Source organism: Lissotriton vulgaris, chromosome 12 (genome assembly GCF_964263255.1).
Source record: "Lissotriton vulgaris chromosome 12, aLisVul1.2, whole genome shotgun sequence".
In the NCBI taxonomy this organism is placed as follows: Eukaryota; Metazoa; Chordata; class Amphibia; order Caudata; family Salamandridae; genus Lissotriton; species Lissotriton vulgaris.
In genome coordinates this window covers 31,371,311-31,381,052 of record NC_141700.1, presented here as the reverse complement: position 1 = coordinate 31,381,052, position 9,742 = coordinate 31,371,311, and positions in this window count along the sequence as shown.

Here is a 9,742-nt window from a genome sequence, read left to right as displayed (position 1 = left end):
TTAAAAATGGTTGACTAATCAATTGATCTCACTTGCCTACATTACATAATTTGTAAAAACGAAAAGAGAAGGAATAGAATAATCCCCAATTTTAAGGACATTGCAAAAATACTGTCTGCTGTTGCTGACACTTAGACAATCATAGTTCTTTTTGAGTTACCCCATGGAGTTAAGGAAACTTCTGAAACCTGAATCCTTCAGGCATTCTTTAAGGTGAAATTGGCATGGAACATGGTTTGTATTGAATAACAGACATGGTTACTCACAATGCCCTCCTCCCCCACCCATTTGATGCTAGCTACTCCTCTAGCATTCAAAGTCTATTTCTGAACTAGTTTGCGTTCTGATGTTATAGAAAAACAACATCTGCGGGTATGCAAAACAAATAAATATGTTTCTTGGGAAAATCCGCCCTTCGATTTACCCTGAAACAGATAAGTTGATTACTCGCAGTACTAGCATAAATTCGCAGTCAAGATCCATGTCATTTAGGAGGGGGGTGGGCGCACCCCCAAAAAAGTGTTACTCTCTACTGAAGAAGGACAATTATCCTGAAACACATGTCTAGACATACACAGCACTGGCTGCATCAACAAGGGTGAAAAAATAAAGCCTGACACTGAAGAAAGTGTTATCATGCACTGCATTTATTATGATGCATCGGGGCGAACTGAGTGCTGGAGTGTGAGGCAGTGTGCGCCCACCCCCCTCCGAAGATCCATGTCATTGTTTGGAACAGCTCCCCAAATAAACTCTTGGATTTATGGACTTAATTTGGAAAGATTACTCTTGTAAACTAATTGATTGCACTTTGTGTGCTTCAGTACCAGTTGTTTTTGGTTGTTAGATTGTTAATTATTTTGTTTATGTTCAGCTTGCATCCTACTGGTAGCAGGTTGTAGGACATCATGTGAGCATCGCTGTTTTTGTTACGATCGACTAGCTGAAACTTCCTACTTGACTCAAATACTTGTTGCTTTGTGTGTGAGATCATTTAACCATGGCTACCTAAGTGTTCTTGTTTAGCCCTGCAAAGCACTTCTTTCTAGCAACCCAAATCTGTTGAACATTGTTGAAGTGGGATGAGCTGAAGTGGGAGGCAAAGTCTTTAAAACTCCAGCGGAGAAAAGTCTGGAACAGCCTTCCTGAAGGGCTTAGAAGTAAACATGAACTTTTGCCATTTAGAAGAAGGCTGAAAAGTCAGCTTTTGCTACTTTTTGGTTGTATGGGAATCCTTTATGTCAAGGCTTTGATTCCCTTCCTCGGTTTGAAAAGTTATATTAAATAGATGATGGTATGGCTTCATTAGGCATTAGTAGTAGCATTACTGTCTAATTCATTGTCTGTGACGCAAGAAAACGGGACCGTGGGAAACAGTTGGGGTCTGAAATTTGTACTGGGTTGCTCCAGTGGATGTAAGTTATATACATCTTAAAGCACCACTTCCTTGCTATTCTCCCTTTGTTGAACTATGGAAAGGTGGGTTTTGCTGCATTCTGATGTATTCATGATTTGTTGAACTTTGTATATCAGCGGCCACAGAAAGGTAGGAGGAGGGCCTGAGGGATTTTAAAGACCAAGACACATTCCCTAACTACATGTAGAAAAACAAAAGAGTGTCAGAGGGTCTAGTTAATCTATGTGTGGGTCATTAAACTAACAGAACCGTGTCAAATCATCTAACCAAAACAGAAGGAAGAATTATTGGATACTAGTGATCACTTTACAGGTTATCCATCAGTCACCAAACGGAACCGCCCTTCATCATTTGGCATTCCTGTTGTTCACAATCATTGGTACGTCACTGGCTCAAGCTAGGGGAGGTCAGATGGTATAACCTCCTATGAGCTAAGTGGCGGCCAAATAGTGGTAGAGTGTCACAAACTACCCATCAATTCGTTTGGTGGGTGACTGATTTGCAGTGCTGTGAAAAGAGGTGTGTGAATAGGGTAAGTGAAGATGTATAAAATTGGGTGAGTGAGTGACTCTTTGGGACGCGTGCTTAGCTTGAGTCTATGGACGCGACGCTGTTCTTCTTTTCGGGCCGTCCCTACAACACCGCGGCACTTGCCGGACTGTGAGATTTCCTCGTCATGGATGGTATTACTGTGCTTGGACTTTGTGACACCCGCGGGCTTGGTACCGACGCCCTTGGATTTCAGCTGCACGCGTCCTGATGGACTCGAGCAGCTGAATTTTTTCTTAGTGTTGTTCGGGCCTGATTCGCTCGGATCCTCCAGATCCTCCAAAAAGTACTGTATATCGATTGTCAAGGGGTCATTTGATGGTTCCGTTGCTAGACGAGGCCAGGGATGATGCATTTTAGGTTTCGGTGGCCCTCACGTTAACTGACGGTGCTTTGGGTGTGTTGCATTGGGATTGTATTACTGATGTAATTGGTACTTGATGTTCTCCATGATTCTCTATTCTGCTTCTGGATCCTCCCCATGTGCAGGGGTGATGGGCGGGGCCGGGCGGCGACTTTGAGGGCCCTCCTCCAACTACGCTTCTTGTCTTTTCTCTTTTTCTTTTCTAAATTTCGGGTTCCAATAGGGTGACAGGCACGCGGCTGGGGGTAGGCCTTGGCCTTCCGCGGGTGTGCAGGGTGGGGGTAGAGGGGCGGGGTTTGCTCGTTCTTTGTTTCCATGGCCCTTTAGTCTTTTTTTAGGTCGAGCCTAGACGAAAGCAAAGCGAAGCTTTGCTGTCTAGGGCTCGACAACTTATGTGATCACTTTTGGGGGACAGCAGACTGTCACGAGCTTCTCCTGCCGGAGATTTGACCTCGTGAACGCGCACGCTTTCGCGTTGGTGAACAGGCACGCACGCAGGCACACACACGCGCGCACATGCACGCAGGCACACACACTCACACACGCGCGCAGGCAGGCATGCACACACACACACACACAGGCACACACATACAGGCAAACTCACCCGCGCCCCGCCCCCCCCCTTACCAGCCTCGCACCACTGTGGCCAGCATGTCCAGGTCTTCCAGCCGGTACTGCGGCGGCTCCTCTGGAAGCGGCGGAGGCGGCTCCTGCAGAGAGGTAGGTGGGTACCAGGCTGCCTCCTCTCCTTGCTGTTTGCCAGTGCTGCTCGCCGGGCCGCCCGGCGCTCTAGCCGCCCCAGCCTCCATCGGCGGGGATCCCCCCTTACAGCCGCTGTCCTGGCCACGGAGTCCCCCGTCGGACGCCGCCCCGCAGGCGGGAACACAGCACTAGGAGCCCGGGGCTCCTGCGCCACATTACCTCGGCTCACAGGGAAGGCATGTGGATCTCGCCGGGGGACAGAAGCTCCAAACGGAGACAGCACACCTACAGCCGGCAGCGGCGCCCAGCTACACACAGAGCGGCGCGGAACACACAGCCCCGCCCACTCAACAACTAGTAGCCAATACCAAACGCCCTAGGTCTCAGTACAGGCTCTATTAGCTGCGGCACGTTCCCACTCCTCCCAGCCCGGATACCACACTCGCTTTTTTTTTTTTCATTCACGTCCGCCAATGCTTTTTTTTTTTTTTTCCGTGCATGGATTACTCTTTAATAATGCTGTGCTGGACAGGCTGCCCTCTGGTGCGTGGGTATTGTCAGGGCGTGCTTTGGAACGTAACTGTTGCGTGTTTTCTGGTTTGTTCATCTGGCTTCGGCAACGGCGGCCGCGAAGTGCGATGCAAATATAAACAATCGGCTTTGTGCAATGGGGATAGTTTGTTTACTTTTGAGTGACAGTAGGGGGGAGGAAGTGAAGTTCCAATGCCTAAATACAGAACACCAGGCATTGATGGGTGCGACGTGATGGATTTGTAGAAGGAAAAACCACAACAGCTGCTTCTCTGAGGGAAGGAGGGGTCTGATCCAGCTCTCGCACTGCAACAGGTGATCTATCACTCAGTGTTGTGGAGTAGAAGTGCAGTAAGGGAAAACACACATTGGAGACTGTTTGAAATATTGCAGTATGCACAACATATTTGAGTGCTGGTGGAAAAAAATGCCTTTCTGTAAAAAAGGTCATTCCAGAAACCTATTCACAATGCCATTGAACCCCTGTGACGCCTCAAGGACAGCAAAGCTTAAGTCGTAGTTTTTTCTTACGAATAACATCAGAGATGTGAAACCTCACTCTAAAACTCCCTGCTGAGAGAGGACGGGTCAATTTGTCTCGCGTGTGACGTGTTCGATTAGAAACTCGCACATCAGAGATGCAGAGTTTGCAGCCTCATAACGTAGCGCCCATTCAGCGATGTTTTTGAAAGAGCGAACCCGGGTCTGGAAATCTGTTCAGGATGGGCACCTGCGATAAAACTCCCAAACTTCAGGAGTTCCGGTTTGATAGTTGAACGGAAAGACTTCCGGCTTGACTGTACATATGTTCTGCAGGCGCGGTTGTAGCTAACTTTTATGGAGCAATTCTTCATTTAAAAAATAATTTCCTTTAATGTAACCAGGGGCGGGCAGGGGCAGAAAATAGTCCCGGGCAGCAAAAAAAAAATGTCTCACTTCGTGAATTAGATTACTAAACAAGCATTTGCAGTGCAATCAGTCTCATTTGCGAGAGTTTGAGCTATTGGCATTGTAAATGACAATGCCTTTTATTTATATGTTTTGCTGCAGAGGGTGCGTAAACATGCACTTTTTACTTCTAGTCCTTGCTTATGAGAAGCAAGGCTGGCAGTAAAAGAGGTGCAGTTATTGCCAGCCTTGCATCTTGTAAGTAAGGACTATAAGTACAAAGTTAGCCCTCGCAAGTTTTCAAAACACCACAAATAAAATGCATTGTCATTTACAAATCCAGTAGCTCAAACTCTCGCAAATGCGAGACCTATTGCATTGCAAATGCTTGTCTTTTTCTATAGTGTCTTCTTCATTCATGGTACCTGTAACGTGTATTGTTTTGAGAGGTGGGGTTAGGGTTTGCTATCCACCGGATTAGTGCCTACGTTTCTCCTGATTTGTATGCCTTACCCCACTACTTCGTCTGTATTTCTACTAGTTGTAGATATCCTGATTTGCGCGCTGTATTGCAGGACCACGTGTGATTGTATGGCACTTTTTCAGTTCTTTATATCTTAAAAATGAACCTCTGTAATTCTGACTTCAGACCGGATCGTTTGCCCACGAGTTGTCTCCTGATATAAGTATTGTCCCGGCTTTTGAATTGTCCTGACTCTCCGTATTGATAGCTATACTTTTACTCTGTTTCGCGGCCGGCCTGTAATTGATTGCAAGACTAAATAAAGGTTTTCCAAAAAAAAACAACAACAAAAAAAGAAACTGGACAGGTATAGACCACTCCTCTCCTGGACCTGTTATACTACTTTTTAGGTCTTGGCTGGACAGTGAATGTGCTGGCTCGAAGAGACGTGTTGTATTTAATCTGTGGGCTTCAGCCCGCCCATAGGCTTACCGTTTGCTCTCTCCATCGTCTCTCTCATATCCTTTGTCCCCATTTGTACATGCCATGCATACGTCATGCCTCTTCTTGTGTTCAGCACTCTCCCAGAGCATGGACCAACTACTTGTGTCTATCCACTGCTCCTGTTTCAGGAGCTTCTTTTTTCTTTGTGTTTCAGCACTCCACTCAAGTGTTTGTGTTTTCACTCACTTCATCCTCCATTGCCTCTTCCCCGTCACATCAGAACCTCAAACAGATCGCCCTGACATTCGAACGTTGATTTATTTATTTCACTGGTGTGCTCACGTTGTTTTATTTAAACTCTTTACAGAGTGCATCTTTTCGCTCCTCCTACCTCTTGAACTTGTAAGCAGTTCTCTGCTCATTTATTTTAATTTTATTTTCCCCTCATTTTTGAATAGCGGTATCGGAGCTCTTTAGATGAGCAGCAGTTGCATTACAGATGGACACATTCATTTTTAGGTGCAGAGAAAAAGTGATTTGCCCAGAATCATCCGATGTTTAGCCTCCTGCTGAGACTTAAACCCGGCTCCCCAGCCTCAAAGTCCTGCGCTCCAGTCACTACGCCATATCCTCTCCCCTGTATATTGCTTTCTTATCAGCTTTGTGGTTCACTCTCCTCCATTTCAAATCGGCTAGATAGCAACCCTAGTGGCAATAAAGCAACAGGGTGGCGCTTAATAACAACACATCACTAACGGAGGTCTGATCATCATGCTTGCACATACTGTCACGGTCCGCAGGCTCCTCAGGATCAGGATGATGCTCATAGGGTTCCACCTCCAGCTTTCCCCGCACTCTAGCTGACTATGCTTATACAGAGTACGGAAGTAAGCAGGAGAGGGATAGGAAAGGGTGGGAACAGCAGTGGAAGAGGGATACCTGTAACGAAAGACCACACATTAATACATGAACTCTCCTCCCTGCTCGCTGAATAATCTCGCTTGAAGTTTAACAATACCTGATAATCTCTCAGGAGCTGAACCCTTTCCTTCCTTTTCTCTTGATGAGATGTTCTCTCTCACCATCAGGTAGGACTTCCCTATTGGTCAGGGAACACACCTTTAAACCCCTCATTCTTTCTCAACAAGCATAAACACTCTTAAGCCAAAAACATACCTACCAGCCATTCTCTAGCCATAGAACCAAAGAGAGTCCTTCTCCAGCACCAGCCACCAGGGATTAGGTCATCCGATAAAACATGAAGGTTTTTAGTTTGTAAACGTAAGAAAAGATATATATAGCTGGCAATCCAAAAAGAAATCACTGCAGGCACTGACTCCCCTGTAAGGACAAGTCCGCTCCCGAAAGGCAAAAGCAAAAGATAAACAGATCTGAGGAATTCAACTCCTCATGGGAAGATACTCTCTTACTCCACAGGCAGCAATCTCTCCAGGGGGTATCCGTATTCCCAGGTCCAGCTCCGAAGCTTACTCTGACAGGAGTGAGCAGAAATCCTTCTCTGTTCCGATTCTCCGCCGAGAATCAAACCTAACAGAAAAGCCAATCGACTGATCTACTCCGCTGAGTAGAAACCTGCACAAGACGTCGTTCAGACACAGGAGGGGGCAATCCAGCGGCTCCCGGTTGAACAACAAACAAAACCAAGAGAAACCTTGATTGTTTCCAGGGACGGGCCAGGAGGGGGCAATCCAGCGTCTTCCTGCCGCCTCTGAGACCAACAACGAGAAAGGAAACAAATTAGGCGTTCTGCTCGGCTGAGCAGAACGCAACCAGGGCACAGAACGTAACACAACAGCTGCGGTGTTACAGAGGGTAAAAGCAGAGAACTCCAGTGGCTCCGCGGGGACAGGGCGTCCGCCAAAACCACTTCCTCCCAACTAACCAGAATCGCGTGCGTGGCACCCAGTGTCTCGCATGATTATATGGCACTTGCAGTACCTCCCTGAAGGATGGCCTTCTGGGAGAGGTAGTTCCACCATGCTGCATCCAGGTAGTTACCGGTCAGACCCTGACACATACTTCGTTTTAATAAACTCTGCTCCAGGTGAGTCTTTAAGAAAGTAATGGTCCATTTGTAACGAGATTAACCCCCTCTAATGCGTTCCTTAAATAGCTTTGCCCTCAATATTTGGGTTGCCAAATATATCGCCACATTTCTCGCAACACAGCTGTGGTGCTCAACTAGGCTTTTGTGTTTTCTAGGCTGGGGCATTTCTAACTATATAGACCCCAGCACTCACTCGAACATTCCCCAGAAATCAAAGATGCGCCCCGCACACAACACTCGGTATATAGGACTGGAATCACACACACATTGTTAGTGTACAGAGTGGCGCCCGCACTCACATAGGCGCACTTAGTAAACCTGGCGTGTGCGCAGGCGGACACAAAGCTGTCCGTATACAGGCCTGCATTCAGATATTCATTCTCAGAGTATATGCTTGATGATGCATGCACACAGAGCATTTTCAGTATACAGACTTCTGCACACCCAAACTCGCATTCTCAGGGAAAAAACTAAAGTGACTTCCATATGTTTAGCATTTTTACATTACTTTTAGCCATGCTGAACAGCAGCTTTGCTGCTATTCAGTATGGCTAAAATATATGGACAATGCGAATAGCTCTGTGATGGCTGAGACCTTTTGGTTTTGCCATTGCTTGTTTAAAGAAGATGCTCTATAACGACATGTTATGTTTAACTTGACTTATTAATGCTTGAAATGATGGAGCAAAATATACATGGAGCCTTATTCTCGAAGAAAAGTAGTAAATCAGCACATGTGGAAGTAGGCCTGCACCTGAACGCAAACATTTCCAGGTAGGATGTTTGGAAAGCTCCTCATGGCTCACATTTCCAGGCACACAGCTGGAACTGTCATGTGACATCTCCCATAGGCTCCTGTTCCAGCTGCACATAATTCTACATAGTGTAGAATGTTCAGTGATAAGGTCCCTGCTGTGAACATTCTTTTTTCCCTACGAAAGAAAACATGTTTTGTCCTTTGGGAGTGTCTCCTCACATCGTGGATGGGAGTTACTCTACCTGTTGACTGGAGTAACTTAAGGATTATTTCCAGGGTGGTTATCGGTCTGTTAATGCAAGCATATGATAGTCTTTTCGAAACGTGGAAGGCAACCACACCTTGGAAGAATTTCTTCCCAACGCCTGTGTGGGAGTTACCACTGCAGATTTCTCTGCACTCATGGCAGAGAAAGCAGCTGTGGTAAATCGATTTACATGTGCCAGGAGTTCTTCTGAGTATTCCTTGCAGGCGTAAATGGGTGATTTTGGTTGTAAACATTCTGTACAGATGAAAATACCTTTGTGAATTGGGCCTGTTTTTTTAGGGCGGCCTGGTGGTGCCCTCTGTGTTCACAATTAGACTTTCATTTTGCAAATCCTTGTTTTGAAAAAGAACCAAAGCTTCAGGTCCAGGAGCCCGTTGTCATGTAGGGCCCTCGCCCTCTCAAAGTTACCTATTAATTCTAGAAGTTCGGATGGCTTTTTTCCCTTTAATGAAGCTTCAGTTTGTGCACTCTCTCCCAGCTCGACCACCTTCCATTGTTTACTTTGGATATCAACTTTTTGTCCTTTGCGTCAACAGTGGGCATTCTGTTCTTTTCTGTCCTTAGTGAGTTTTTGTCTTACCAAAATGTATGTGCTGGAAACTCTGCTTATTTACTGAGGCATGGAACTGTATGTGACCTCTAACTGCTTTTTTAAATTGTTTTTTTAAATTATTTGCTCTGTAATGCGTAATATATGCTTAGTTTTGTACATTCCTTTAACAGCAACATGTTACCTTGATTGCTTCCGTCATTCTGTGTAGTCTGGCCCATTACATAACGTGTATTTGTAGAGTGCACATTCACCCAAGGGTCCCTTGGTGCTTGTTATTTATGGTTAGTAAGAAAACATTGAAATGTGTTTTCCACATGGATTGATCCTTTAACAACTGTTTGATAACTGGTCATCTGATTGTGCCACAAAGTTGCAGCTGGTAAAATTGCACTGATGACTGTAAAAGGTTCACAATCTTTTAATAATGGGTTTATTTCACCAATGCCCAGGTAATGGAATCTGAAAATCCATTGTTAATACTTTCTCGTTTGTTGGTAAAGAACTGTAGTGCAGCTTATAGAACTGTAATGCAGCTTATAGAACTGTAGTACAGCTTATAGAACTGTAGTACAGCTTATAGAACTGTAGTACAGCTTACAGAACTTAGTAAAGCTTATAGAACTGTAGTACAGTTTATAGAACTTAGTACAGCTTATAGAACTGTAGTACAGCTTACAGAATTTATAACAGCTTATAGAACTGTAGTATAGAACTGTAGTACAGCTTACAGAATTTAGT